General features: G+C 42.5%; 1 long non-coding RNA gene across 1 annotated transcript in view; it reads right to left on the bottom strand.

Annotated features, from left to right (window-relative positions):
* The window catches only part of LOC127003782 (uncharacterized), a 187,691-nt gene that overhangs the window by 24,623 nt on the left and 148,068 nt on the right, over positions 1-15,000 (bottom strand). The window contains exon 4 of the long non-coding RNA XR_007757394.1: positions 2,649-2,780. This is a non-coding gene — a long non-coding RNA (uncharacterized LOC127003782). The remainder of the gene's footprint in view (positions 1-2,648; positions 2,781-15,000) is intronic.

The following is a 15,000-nucleotide window of genomic DNA, read 5'->3' as shown; positions in this document are numbered from 1 at the left end:
GGCGATGGCACTAAGGTGGGAGGGAGGGGTGAGGGAGGGGTGAGGGAGGGAAGGGAAGGGAAATGAGGGGAGAGAGGGGAGAGAGGGAGGGGAGAGGAGGGAAGGGAAGGGAAGGGAATGGAAGGGATGGGATGGGATGGGATGGGATGGGAAGGGAAGGGAAGAGGGGAGATAGGGAGGAAAGGATGAAAGGGAAGGAAACGGATCGGAAAGAAACGGAAAGGAAGGGAAGGGAAGGGAAGAGAGGGGAGAAAGGTAGAGGAGAGAGGGAGGGAAGGGGAGGGAAGAGAGGGAAGTGAAATGAAGGGAAGGGAAGGGAAGGGATTGGGAGAGGAAGAGAGAGGAAAAAGGGAAGGGAAGGAAAGGGAAGGGAAAGGTAGGGAAGGAAAGGGAAGAGAAGGGGATGGAAGGGATGGGAAGGAGTGATGGAGGGAAAAAAGGGAACGGAGGAAAAGAAGGAAGATATAAAAGGAGAAGATTCTGTTGGTGAGGCGGATAAAGAAAGAAAGAGGAAAAGTAAGAGAGGAATAATGAAGAGAGAGAGAGAGAGAGAGAGAGAGAGAGAGAGAGAGAGAGAGAGAGAGAGAGAGAGAGAGAGAGAGAGAGAGAGAGAGAGAGAGAGAGAGAGAGAGAGAGAGAGAGAGAGAGAGAGAGAGAGAGAGAGAGAGAGAGAGAGAGAGATACATAACCACCACCAACACCAATAAGTCACCACAGTAGGAAATTAACAAAGGAGAGAAGGCGTCATCCATCTCTTCCTCCCTCCAGCCCTCCTCCTCCTCCTCCTCCTCCTCCTCCTCCTCCTCCTCTTTCATCCCCCTCTCCCGTGTCAACAACCTCATTCCTCACCTGGGCCTGCTAATTCACGTTTTTTTTGTACCAGTCGTGACTATAAATTAAAAAAAAAAAAGGATCTAACAACTGAGGAAGTGTTCATTTTCGCAGTAATAGCCCCCCGACGCCTCGTGATCCAGCGGAGGTGATCTATGAAGGTGGAAGATGTGTTGACGGTGAATCATTCAGTAAGTGTCAATACGGCTGCCGGCTTTGCTCCTTTGTCTGTATGTAAGGATGGATGGAGGTTTGATTGTCTGTCTGTATTGCCCTGTCTGTCTTTTCCTGTGTGTGTCTGTCTTTCTGTGTGTCTGTATCTGTTTATCTGTCTTCATGTGTGTCTGGCTATCTCTGTCTATCTGTCTGTCTGTCGCTACTGTGCTTCACGAGGTATCTAACGGCGAGGCCACTAATGACTGTCCTCGCCTTGCACGCAGGTAACGAACGTCTGCAAGTCACACTCGGAGGAAAGTTGGAAAGTTTCGTTTAGTCGGCGCAACATCTGTGGTCATATGCCGGAGAGAGACAGAAGGGGAAGGAATTATAGGAGAAGGGAACAGATCCCAGGAGACGGGACACAACCCCCGATTAATACCTGGTACCCATTCACTGCTGGGTGGACAGGGGCGTAGAGTATCGGAAATGCCGCCCAAATTTTTCCACTATGCTCGGGAATCGATCCCGGGCTCTCTCGGTTGTGAGCCGAGTGTGCTAACCACTGCACCACTGTCCCTACACTCGGAGGAACTGCTGCATAAATCAGGAAGGTTTATCCTGCAGTAAAGACTAAATCATTGAATAAAATCATTCTAGGGGTACTCCCAGGATGTCAGCTGCGGACGAATTTTACAATAAGCCCTGATTGTCGCCTGAAAGTGGGCGCCAGGCATTCTTGGTGACCCTCAAGGTCATTGACATGGATGTATGACTCTAGCATTACATAACTAAATTTGTTCAAAACACGAAAATTATAAGCTCGGTCCATTCAAATATAGACGGCAAGCCTTCAAGAAGATTTATGTAGAAACTCTCTCTCTCTCTCTCTCTCTCTCCACGTCCTCCACACTTTAATTACATGGACGTTGGTCTTGATAAATTCACCGTCGACGACACAAGTTCGGGACGCTGGGCTGAGCCAACGTGGCCAACAGAAAATTACCTAAGTGACAAACAGTGGCCATCGTGGGCAGTAAATATATATTTTTTCCTCACCGGATATACTTTTATCAGTATTGTTGTTTGTTTAGGTGGTAATGTTCAGATATTTTAAGTAATGAGCGAGGTTTCAGTCGTTGCGTGTCTACATCGAAATCTAGGCTGCTTTGTTTATATTGGCTCCTGAACCGGAAAAAATAAAAATAATTTCCGTGCGGTGCTGGTTTCTTGTTAATTAGAAAACATGAAAAAGTATCACTAGACTGATTTTTGGAGGCACTAAGGAAGCATGCATTATCAAAGAAAAAACGGAAAAGGAAATAATAAACAGAAAATCATGGAAAATCTCTCTTACTATCATGAGATATTTTGCTGACGAGGGAGATAAAGGAACGAATTCACGCGCCAAAACCTGACTTTTCCAGCTAGAAAATTTAAAATAAATATAAGTTTACCACACGCTTCATGACCTCGCTTCAGTATTTTTAATAATCGTGGTGGGAAAATATTTTTAATCTGCCTTTTAAAGAAGACCATGAGAGGGTGAGAGATAATCATGTCATGTGCTGGGAGCGCTGCTCATGATGCTGTTGTGCTCACGCCAGGGGGGCTCTTAATTCAGCAAGTGAACTCCATGACACTCACACCTGCCCGCTTACCTGGCCAGCGTGGACGGCCGCCGCGCAGGTGAGTTATGCGTGAGGTATGCGTCTTGGTAATGCCCCGAACAGGCACGAGGGATGTCAGCCTCGCCAGCCACGCCGCCCGCGCCTCTTCACCGCCATACCGACCTGCGGGGTAGAGGTTCACCATAAGAGAAACAATTCAACACTTAACCATGAAAAGATAACATGTCTGTGAAAATATATATATATGTGGCTATCTGACCCCCTGTGTATTAGGTTGGAGTTCAACATCAGGAAATATAGTATTCAGGATGTAGGAGGAATTAATCCCATCACATAATTATTATTTAAATGACACGACCCTAAGCAGGTTTAGTTGTGAAAGAGATATGGATGTCATTTTGCGCTCTGATCCCAATCTGAAGGACATGGATCATTCAGTTTAGACTTGCTCATAGTTACAGGCTGCTGAAAAGAATGTTCATCTCGTCTTCAGAGAGCAAGATCATAAGAATAGTGGATCCTGCATCAAAACTGTCACCCTAAACAAGGAGGATTCATCAAACCAAATAATACCACCTATTCCCCTCCTCCATAAGTCCAACAAAAAGTGTAAACAAGAAATATTCATGAAACCAAATAATACCACCAATTCTCCTCCTCCATAAGTCCAATAAAAAGTGTAAACAAGAAATATTCATGAAACCAAATAATACCACCTATTCTCCTCCTCCTTAAGTCCAACAAAAAGTGTAAACAAGATTCATCAAACCAAATAATACCACCAATTCTCCTCCTCCATAAGTCCAACAAAAAGTGTAAACAAGATTCATCAAACCAAATAATACCACCTATTCTCCTCCTCCTTAAGTCCAACAAAAAGTGTAGCTGGAATATCAATGTTCGCTGTAAACGTTGTTCTAATCAAAACAAATAGATACAAGGTTCAAGAGTACAGACAGACAGCTTCAGGCAACCAATATCTTTCACATTTCACGTCATATCCACTAAGAGATTAAATCAGAAACGAGCGCATCATAACAAAGCCAATACTCCTAATAGCCCTTGATCATCACCTAGCCGAAGCAGGTGTTCTTAACGCCAACCACACTCATTAATTCAGGTATATACGAAGGTTTACGAATGGATCAGATCATTAATAGGGATCTCTCTCTCTCTCTCTCTCTCTCTCTCTCTCTCTCTCTCTCTCTCTCTCTCTCTCTCTCTCTCTCTGTATATATATATATATATATATATATATATATATATATATATATATATATATATATATATATATATATATATATATAAACATAGTAAACATGAGATGGATCTGAAGAGTGAAACACTGCGCCACTCAAAAAAATATTCGAGTGTCGGAGAGACGAACAGAACAGACGAGGCTCAGCCGTGAACAATGTGCCTGAGGTAATGCTGTGGAAGGCTGAGGCAGGTGGGATGAGGCAGCGGAGGAGGAGGAGGAGGTGGAGGAGGAGAAAAAGAAAAAGAAAAAGAAGAAGCAGATAAAAAAAAACAAAGGAAAAGAAGAAGAAGAGGAGAAAGAGGAGGAGGAGGGGGAGGGGTAAGAGGAGGAGGAAACTTAGAAGGGGGGGGGGGGGGGGTCAGTGGCGGGTGGGCGTGAGGGCAGCGGCCGGGGTAGGGGGGCTGCAACGGAGGTAAGGGAGGCAGCGAGGGGGGTAGGAGGCAGCGACGGGAGTGAAGGGGGAAGGCGACAGGAGTAAGGGGGGCAACGATGGGAGGTGGGAGGGGACAGTGACTGGGGTGGAAGGGGGTTCGGGAGGGGGGAGGGGAAGGGGAGGGGCGTGTGATGTCAGTAATTACCTCTATAAATAGTTATTCATGGCCACGGAGGTAAGTGTTTACATTTAAATTTGCGTATAAAACGGTAGTAATGTGATGGGATGTGTAGCATGTGTGATGGAGCGAAGTTATTATGGAGTTTATAGATACTTTTGGCCATTTCAAGCAGTGATTGCAGGAGAAAAAATAAATAAAGAGGGACTGCAGATTCAACAACGCAATAATATTATGTATTACGTGTATCCATTAGCTGATGATGATGATGATAAATAAACTAATAATAATAATGTTTGATATTTTTTTTTTTTTTTGTTATTGTTTGTGTTCAGTTAAACTTCTGACAGTGGGTTATTTACATTATACCAAACGTATATACAAAAAAAAAAAAGTGTCTTAAGTCAACAAACCACGTGAAGAGGATAACACACACACAAAGGAATAAAAGTGAAATAAAACAGATGACGTCAGAAGACTAAGGCAAGAAATAAGATCCCACAAAAACAGACAAGAGGACACAAAAAAATCAGGAAGCGGGAGATTGGAAAAGAAACAAGAGACGGAGAAAAAAGTTACTAGTTCAAGAAGGGTAGAAGAAAGAGGAGGAGGAGGAGGAGGAGGAGGAGGAGGAGAAGGAAAAGGAAAAGGAAATGAAAAAGGAAAAGGAAAAGGAGAAGAAGAAGAAGAAGAAGAAGACGAGGAGGAGAGGGAAACTTAGAAGAAAAAAATAAAATGAAGAAGTAGGGTAGGAGGAGAGAAGTGAGTTTGAGTAGGAGGAGTAGGAAGAGAATGAAAAGAACGAAGAGAAGGAGGAGGAGTAATAAGAGAAGGTGGAGGGAAAGAAGGAGAAAGAAGAGGAGAACGACAATACGAAGAGGAAATGAAGGGCTTTCTATATGCGAAGGAAGACTGAAAAAAAAGGTTTGAAGAGAAAATAAATCAATAAAGCTGAACCTTTCATTTTGGTTCATGGGCGGCAGCAAGACTCGCTCTCCTCTACGTATCACCTTAGACACTACTTCAAAATTGACCCTCCTTACTCTTGACCATTTTATACTATTATCTTTTTATAGGAACTGTGCTTGGCGGCCGTTTTTGTGTTTTATTTTGTTTCTGCCCTTGAACTGTTTCCTACATTATATAAAAAAAAAAAGATTACAGACCCTTCCTCCCTCTTCCCCCACGCAAGTATCTGACAGGTTTGGGGCAGCATTGTAATACTTGTGAGTCATTTGCTCCTTATCGCCATCCTGCCATCATCCTCACCCCCCTCCTGCATTATAAGACATTTCGCCGCCCAAGAACACATATTTGACAAGGCTTTCGTAGGAGTTGTGGGCATTTCCAGGAGTAGTTTTATAACCCTGGTGTTAGTTTGACCCTTCTTCTGTACCGTGAACCTAAGGAAACACTCATTAGAACCCGACTGGCCCCCTCTTTGACCTTTAGAAATAGTTGATGTGAGAAGCGAAAGTGTCAATTAATACCAACTTATGTCTCCATGTCACGCGCGCTGCATTTACTGAATCAACACCACAGAACATATCCTTTTCTTTTTCCTAAACATTATCAACAGTAAAGAGCGTGAACACATTGCCGTCGTTGTTTGTCTGTCTGTCTCTTTGTCCGTTACGAAAATATTTAGGAACAGAATTGACGGATAGTTACCAAATGCATATGAAATTAAACATCCTTAGGCGAGTATCTGAAGCTGATTGAATTTCCGGAAAACGTCTATAAAAAGGGACTGGCTTACGGCGGTTAAGTAATCATTCATACGAGTAGCTTATCCATTACTAACCACCTATGTGTATGTTCACCCACACATTATAGCCAGAACACTTATCGTAGCTGTCTATCGATGGTAACAGAATAGCGACTGATGTGAGGTGAATCATTGCGTATAAACCTAAACTTGTTTGAAGACCCTGAGGGACACATACTGACACGGGACACTTGTTTAATGACCCGTTAGTGTGGCTCCGTTTAACAGCAACGATATAAATACATTTCCGGACGCCTCTCCTCCCGAAATTGACCTGTTTTTCGGGCACTCCTCTAATTCTTTATAGGAGCAGTGAGTAGCGGGCTTTTTTTTTCACATGTTGCCTATTTTATGCCCTTGAACTGACTCCTCTGCTGTAAAATAATAAATAAATAAATAAAATAACAAGTATCATCTATGAACACGCTGAAGAAAGGGAGAGATACATCTTCACCAAACATCTCTCTCTGTAGTTTGAAAGTGTGCTTTTTCTCTGCTATAAATTAAAAATAAACTCGCTTCACTGTGCGCGCCGTCTGAAATGGTTCAAGTCGGCAGCAACGTGACTGTCGGATATAAACACGCACGCGATATGGACGAACAGGACGAAGCACCACAGCGATAGGAGCCTAACTTAAGGGTCTTTGGTCGGTATATTTAGACGCTTCCGCCTCTCACATCAACGATTTCCAAAGGGCGACAAGAAGATTAATAGGGTTCAAATGAGCGGGGTTTTTTTTAGGTTAATCCCTTGACTGTGAATTTCCTACAAGAAGAGTACACCAAGCTACAAGAATGGAACAAAAAGTGGCTGCTACAATTCAGCGAAGAAAAATGTAAAGTCATGGACCTTGGGAGGGGATATACAGCACACTAATACCACATGGCAAACACTCCACTATCCACCACATAGGCAGAGAAAGACCTGGGACTATTATGTTACCAGGCTACCAGTGAAAGCCAAATCCGTGCCAGTCGCAGCGGACGGGTTAATAGGGTTCAAATGGGTTTTTTTTTTTAGGTTCGTGGTACAAAGGACGAGTCAGACCACCACCTGGGTCATAAAACTACCCATTATGAAAATACCCGCAACTCCTACGAAAGCCTTGTCAAATTTGTGTGCTTAGGCGCCGAGATGTTGAAGGATATGGCCCTTATTTTCCTGCCTGCAATCTCTCTCAGGCAAAGAAAGTAAAGCTCCCAAGTGAGATAAATAGATTTTTCACACTTGCTCAACTTTTTACGCGATAAACTCTCCTTTCCACCTCCCTGTAACTCCTTTCCTAAATATTTAAATTCTCTCTCTCTCTCGTGTGTGTGTGTGTGTGTGTGTGTGTATGTGTGGTGGGGTAGGGGATGGGGGTGGGGGGAGTGTGCGTGTGTTTTACGGCACCTTTTTGCGAGGTCTGCAATTTCAGAGCTCTCAAATTCTATGCTTTGTAAGGTCATAGAAAGATTACTTAAAGAGAAAGCCGTGTGCATGCACTATTTATATTATTTCTCTTCTTAATTATTATATTTATTTTAGTGTTTCGGATCCGTTTTTCTTAAAGTCCCTGGCTCAAAACCTTCAGAATGATATGCTGAGTACGATCAGTCAACTCTAGTTAGGAAAAACTCAGGCACGCTGACACGCACATTCGGACGCTTGCACGCACAGAGGAAGCGACGGTACAGACGATATGACGAGCACACGAAATGCCGGTACTGCACGAATCCGCTCCCCTCGGTCCGCAATTATTGTACCATGGCTTAGTAAAACAATATGGTCGGTATTATAAGACAATTTCGGTTCTCACATCAGCTTTTTTTCAAGGTCAAAGAGAGGATCAGTCGGGTTCTAATGAGTGTTTCTTTAGATTCACGGCACAGAAGAAGGGTCAGACTACCGCCAGGGCCATAAAACTACTCCTGGAAATGCCCACAACTCCTACGAAAGCCTTGTCAAACATCTGTACTTAGGCGACGAAATGTTTAGTAATACGGCCCTATGTATTTTAGAGTTCAAAGCTAAATAAATCCAAAATCTTTACAATAGTGAATCTGTTTATCATGGTAATCGAAGCGCACTTGAGTGGTTGTCAGGGCCGTGGAGTCTCCCTTCCCGGCTCAAGTGTGTGCCAACAATGAGCTGCAGCCAAGAGTACTGCCAAACTTTGCCAAATATTGACCATGTTCCTACTACTACTACTACTAAGATAGTAGTAGTAGTAGTAGTAGTAGTAGTAGGAGTCATTTATTATTACTATTACTAGTATTACTATTACTATTATTATTGTTATTTATCCTTCACATTTTATTAGTTAGTTATAATGAGGCGTGAGAAGGCGAGTGGTTTTGCATGAGATGTGAAGGTACTCAGGACGCTCGGCAGCGAAACCAGCCGGGAATAAACTCAACTCCTTACAACTGGGCTTCCTGGCACCTTATGTCCGTTTTTATTATCATTAGTAGTAGTAGAAGTAATGTAGTAGTAGTAGTAGTAGTAGTAGTAGTAGTAGTAGTAGTAGTAGTAGTAGTAGTTGTAGTAGTAGTAGTATTTGTAATATGATTCTTTGCTATTATCACTACTATCAATAAGAAACACTAATAAACTGCACGGTGACCTTATTCTCTTCTAGCCTTCCGGCTCACCTCTCCCCGCCTGCCTCGTGGGTCGTCTTATCGCCCACTCACTCCTTCGCTGGGATATAAGGGGCAATCCGGCCAATAATCTCGTTCCGTAACAGTAATCTCGTGTTGATTCTCCTAAGACTCATATTAGCCCTCTCACAGACACCAAGACTCGGCTCACACAATAGTAAGCTTTGTGGTATTAGTATTGTCAAACTTCTAAGGCGATACACACAACCACAACTAAGGCTCCCATCATGAGATATTATTTCAAATTATGTACCTCATAAGCTTCTTAGTAATACCGACTATTATGTATATTTTAATTAATAATGAAAACGTAACGTAAGCTTATACAATCACATCATCATCTACTCCGAGGAAACTTAAACCTTGCCAGTGCCGTTCTCTTTGCTTATGAGAGGCTGTGAACCTACGACACAAGCGGCTTAAACTGAGCTTCTTCATTAGACCAAGAAGTAACACAGACAGAGGCAGACTGAGAGGGTTTCACAAATAGTTGACTTTTTGTGCTGCGCAAGTGAATTATTTGCCCATGTTGCATAACTAACAGAGGAAAAGTGAAGTTCCCATAGACTAAAACTGCGGATGCAAACTGCTACAAACAGGCTTACTTCTGCTTTATCGTTGACTTTCCTCACCGAACAAGGAAGCTCAGGTATTTGTTTTTCATTTTCCATAGAATAAAAAAGCACTCCGTTAGAATGTATTTCGCTGTTTCATAATAACTTTTTTTTTAAAGGAAGCAGTTCAAAGGCAAAAAAATTACAAAAAATCCAGGAGAGGAATTGAAGTAATGACCGTGTACGAAGCTTTATGGAGCGATGCGTGCGATGAAGCCATGTGCCTGCCTGATACGAGCATTGGAGTATTTAAATATAACGAGATTACATACAGTGATTCAAATCAATAAAGCTCAGGATACGCTTTTTTTCTTCTCAGAGGCTGCATGGGTCTCTCTCTCTCTCTCTCTCTCTCTCTCTCTCTCTCTCACATACACACACACACACACACACACACACACACACATACACACACACACACACACTCGCATGTGTGTGTGTGTGTGTGACACTGACAGCGAACCAGAGGCAGAGAGGCGCAGAGGAGGTGGGCGGAGCTTGAGAGCCAGCCGGCGAATCAGAGAGGAGCGAGGCGCGGGGCTGAAAATCTGTGCTACTTCTCGTGAATATGCGTCCAGGCCCTACCACCCGTGCATCTCACAGCAGGCTCCAGTTATCTCCTGCAGGCCATCCTTCTCACGGTAGACTTCTTTATTGTACACGATTATTCCTACTATAAATTGTTGTAGTTGTTTGTTTTTGTTCTTGTTCTTTTTTCTTTCAATCTTTTCTTTATTTATTTACTTATTCATTTATGTCTTTCTTCTTCTTCTTTTTCTTCTTTTTTATATTTATTCTCCTCTCTAATATGTGTATGTATATGTATGTCTGTCAAAAGTAGCCAAATTCGCTGAGTACAAATTAAGCCGAAGGGTGCAGAAAAACATGCACATAAAATTCAATTAATATCCAGAGAGACTTAAATGAACTTACACTGTATTGAATAAAGGAAAAGTGGCAAAGGTGTTTTGGTATAGAAAAATGCGAGGGCATGCATGTAGGAGAACTCAACGACGTAAAAACATATCATAATAAGTAGCAACCTTCAAATTTGCGATTCATGTATGCACAGCAGCAAGCAAGAAAGCAAGCATGATGTTAGGCTTAACTTTAAGGAAATTTCGCTCACCAATCTCCAGACATAATTAAAAAATATATAAATGGCTTCTGTGAGGCCACATTTACCATTTGATTCTGGTCACCAAATTCTGTCAAGGATCAAAACTTACGGGAGAGTACAAAGATGACCGACTAAAAAAAAAAAAAATCCCTACGTTGCTTGTTTTATTGCACGAAGGATGTGTAAGTCGGTTCGATAAGTTCAAACTCCAGAAAATAAAGAATTAGGACTGACTGAAGTATTCAAAGTACTAAATAATTCCGAAAATGGAAATCCAGAATGGCTGTTGAATAAAAACAAAGCGCGGAATATAAATGAAATGAAAGGGACAAAGATGTAACACACTAGCACGTAGAAGTTGTTTCAGTATTCAATTTGTCGACCACTGGAACAAACTTTCGCCTTCAGAAGTTAGCTCAAAAAGTTTATAGTTTCACATCGTCGTTAGATATTATTAAAGTACTCTAGAGAAACAGGTCTCAACTATTTTTCCATAGCTTTCAAATAAGAAGCGGCACAACAAAATCGGTTCCATTTTGATATATATTTACCTTTAAGATAAGTCCGCAGCAGTGTTAGTTTAAGATGGTATTTCCATATTTAATTCTTTACTGTAAAATAGCCATGCCCTGTTTCCTATAACGTACAAGGTGGATGGGCTGGAGCCTTATTCCATCCTCTCGTGTCCTACCACGCGTACTTAGATGTCCACGCTACAGAACAAAAGATCATCTGGTATCAGTTCTTTCTGTATATTACTATGTAGTCCTCCTCCTCCTCCTCCTCCTCCTCCTCCTCCTCCTCCTCCTCCTCCTCCTCCTCCTCCTCCTCCTCCTCCTCCTCCTCCTCCTCCTCCTCCTCTTCCTCCTCCTCCTCCTATAGTCCTCCTTCCCTAGTGTGCTCATTTTTCCACGTTTCTATAATCTTATAGCCATAAAGCAATGGAGGTCTTTGACCCTGCAGATTCATCACGTTGATTCCTTAATCGCATCAGCTACAACGGTTTATACAATTGTAATTCCAGCCAGCAATTCCCATGTTAATCTCCGCCTCCTATCACTTACACTTTGTTTTTCCTCTTGTATATTTTATTCGCGTCATACTTCGATGAATGTGCATTGTGTTACGATTTATATATTTTTTTTTATGTAACTTGCTAGTTCACTGCTGCTCCAAATACGAGTACTAATACATTTTACTATCAATTTCTTTCTCTTTACTCTAGACCATTTTCCTTGTAGCTTCGCCTCCCACTCAATCAATTGTTCGTATGTATCATGTATATTTTTTTTTATCTATATACCTTGCTAACCCACTGCTGTTCCCGTTATAATTAATCTACCTCACCTGTCTTCGCCTGGGGAGCACATTAGCTGGAATTCAGGACGCGAGGAATAACACCGACGCGTCCATTGTGTTCGGTGCATGTTTCTATTCAATTCTTTCTTCCGTTCCTCTACATCATTTTCCTTGTAGCTTCGTCTCCCACTCAACCAATCGTTCATATGTATCATCGTGTGGATTTTCCCTCGTATGTCATTCTCGAAGTGTTTAAACTTAAAGATTAATCATTCTTTTCCCCCGCCACATTTTCCTATTCATATTTCAACCCATATTCCACCTCTTTCTCCTTAATCAGCATCCCATTCCTCCTGTTCTGAATTATCTACATCTATTTTGGTATATGCATCTCCATTAGTGCACATAAGGTTGATTCGCGTTCCCCTTTTCTCCTGATTCTTTTCCTCTTTAAATCCATCACCTGATACTCTGTCACATGCATTCCCGTTAACTTGTATATATTTTTCAATTGCGTAGTTGTGTTTCCTCCAAATGTTCTCTTGTCATGTCATCTCTTTCCTTTTCCAGCTCCTTTACGCCTACTTTCTAACCCCCCCCCCCCTCCTTATACCTTTTTTCATGTCATATATTTTCCTTTCTATTTCCAGCTCCTTTTACGCCTCCTCTTTACTCCCCTCCCCTTATCTTTTTCTTCATGTCATATCTTTTCCTTTCTTTTTCCAGCTCCTTTTACACTTCCTCTTTACTCCCATCCCCTTATTTTTTTTCATGTCATCTTTTACTTTTTTTTCCAGCTCCTTTTACGCCTCCTCTCCCCCCTCTCCCCTCACCTCTTTTTCTGGCTCATGTGTATCCTCATATATGTATCTCTTTTCCATCATAATTTTCCTGGAGTGTGGTTGGTCGCGGGGCGCTGCACCGAAGACAATGGACCCGTCGGTGTTATTCCTCGCGGCCTGAATTCCAGCTCATGTGTTCCCCAGGTGAAGACAGGTGAGGTAGATTAATTGTAACGGGGAAATTTAATTAAATGTATGATATAGAAGAGCTGGAGGAGAATGAGGAGAAGGAGGAGGAGGAGGTGATAAGGAAACAGCGAAACATAGAACAGCAGGCAAGAGAAAACCTGTTGGCTTATAACGAGGCTGCCTTGTCTAGTGATTTATATAAATACTTCGTTCGGCCCTTCAGTGGCCTGCGGAACAGACTATAAAAATTCCTGCACTTGCGGGAGGTAACATTCAATTAATCCTCTTGCAACGAAGAAACGATCGATGAACAGCTGAGGGATATATTCGTGTTCGGATTAACTTCTACTACGGGAAGGCTGCTTCAATGATATGCCTTGCTTTTTAGATATCCCGGAAAAAAAGTGCATTGTGTCATTTTGTATCAAGCAACTCAATAGTACGCAATATATTCCAAGTTAAAAATTATATTGATGACTCCTGATACCGTTTTGTAATCATTCATTTCTTTTCTGATCCATGAACATAATCTGGCTGGGCTGTGGAGGGTGGATACAAGCTTATGGCAGATCACTACAAAGACCACAGTGAAAAATACAATAAAGAAGCAGAAGCAATGCCGTTAGAGGAACAGGAGGTTACATGAGAAAACATGAGAATAAAAAAAAAATGGATGAAGAAGGAAGCCACACGCCATGCACAGGATACTAAACTGGAAGTGACACAGTCATTCCCCACCCGAGACTCCGGCCATGAGGCAATGAATAAAGCCTCGCTGATCACCTCCCTGAAAAGGACAGATTAACCTGATCACTCCTGGGGCTGTGTGCTGGATAACAATAAATTTACAGCACTCACTTCGGAAATAATACTGATATGAATTATATATTGTGTAATATTCATATCGACAATTGTCCTAAAATGTGGATAAAAAACGTTAAACAAAATAAAAAATATAGTAGTTTGTTTGAAGGATTTACGCAACATTCTTATGATTCATTTCAAAGTAAAAACAAATACAAGGAATAAAAGCAGGAAAGGTTTATAAAGTACTACATATTCAATAGGCCAAGGTTCAGGGGGCAGAAGGGGCACGAAGCCTGAACGACGTGGCCTTAGGCCCCAGTCACACATTCACGACAATGACTCCCGGCGCACACCGAGGCCGGGCGCCGCGGGCACGGCGGGAAAACCCCCAACTCGTGAAATGATCAGTCGCGGGTTGAGTTTAAGAGGGAAACTTTAACGGGAGGCGAGAGGGTGGGGGATAAAATATCGGCATGGAAAACAAAGAATATAAATGCAAAAGAGGTAATATTCCTGGATCGAACATTCCAAAGAAAAATAGAATTAATGTTTGTAAAAGTTATATACCTAACTGTGACATCACGACACGGATTTGACACGGAAACAAAGAAATGTACGGGGAATATGTTTCAGCTGAAAGTCCGTAAAGCTTGTTATGATCCATCACTCCTTTGTGGACGTGAAAAAACGGCGCGCCTGCTGGGGGAGTCCAGACTCTGGCAGGGAAGGGACGGAGTGGCCCATACGCTGGCGGTGAGGGCACTAACCTCCGCAGCGCCGGGGGAGCAAACACTGGTCTTTAACACGGAAGCAGTAACCGTGCCGTGGAGGCTCGTAAAGGAACACAGGCAGCGGCCGGGCCTTGTCGTAGGGGCTTGATGTTATCACCACCTTCACGAAGGAGGCCCGAACACCGGCACAGGATGAAAGGGACAGACGAGCGAAGGAATTATCCAGGAACGTCAAATTTTATAACAAAGACACCAAGGACAAGTTTATCAGACTTGAGGGTATCGGCCATTTGATCAAATGACATTTAATGAGAGGAGGAATGACGTTTGACGCTGTTCTTCAGATAGAAAGAAGCAAAGCGAGACGAAAGGAAGAGAATGGATGAAACAAGATAGTGTTTCTCTCCACCAGACGTCTTCAAACTTACGTTCATCCTACTGGTCACAAAACACACACACACACACACACACACACACACACACACACACACACGCCACAACAAAAAATAAACAAACAGCCATCCCACCTTATACTACACCTGCCTCCTATACCTGTCAGCCTAATTAGTAATCGTCGTTCCAGACACCTGACAAAGAAAGACTTCGCCTGTTTTCTC

Source organism: Eriocheir sinensis, chromosome 26 (genome assembly GCF_024679095.1).
Source record: "Eriocheir sinensis breed Jianghai 21 chromosome 26, ASM2467909v1, whole genome shotgun sequence".
NCBI classification, from domain to species: Eukaryota; Metazoa; Arthropoda; class Malacostraca; order Decapoda; family Varunidae; genus Eriocheir; species Eriocheir sinensis.
The sequence above is the reverse complement of the archived record's forward strand: the minus strand, read 5'-3'. Positions and strand labels throughout refer to the sequence as shown.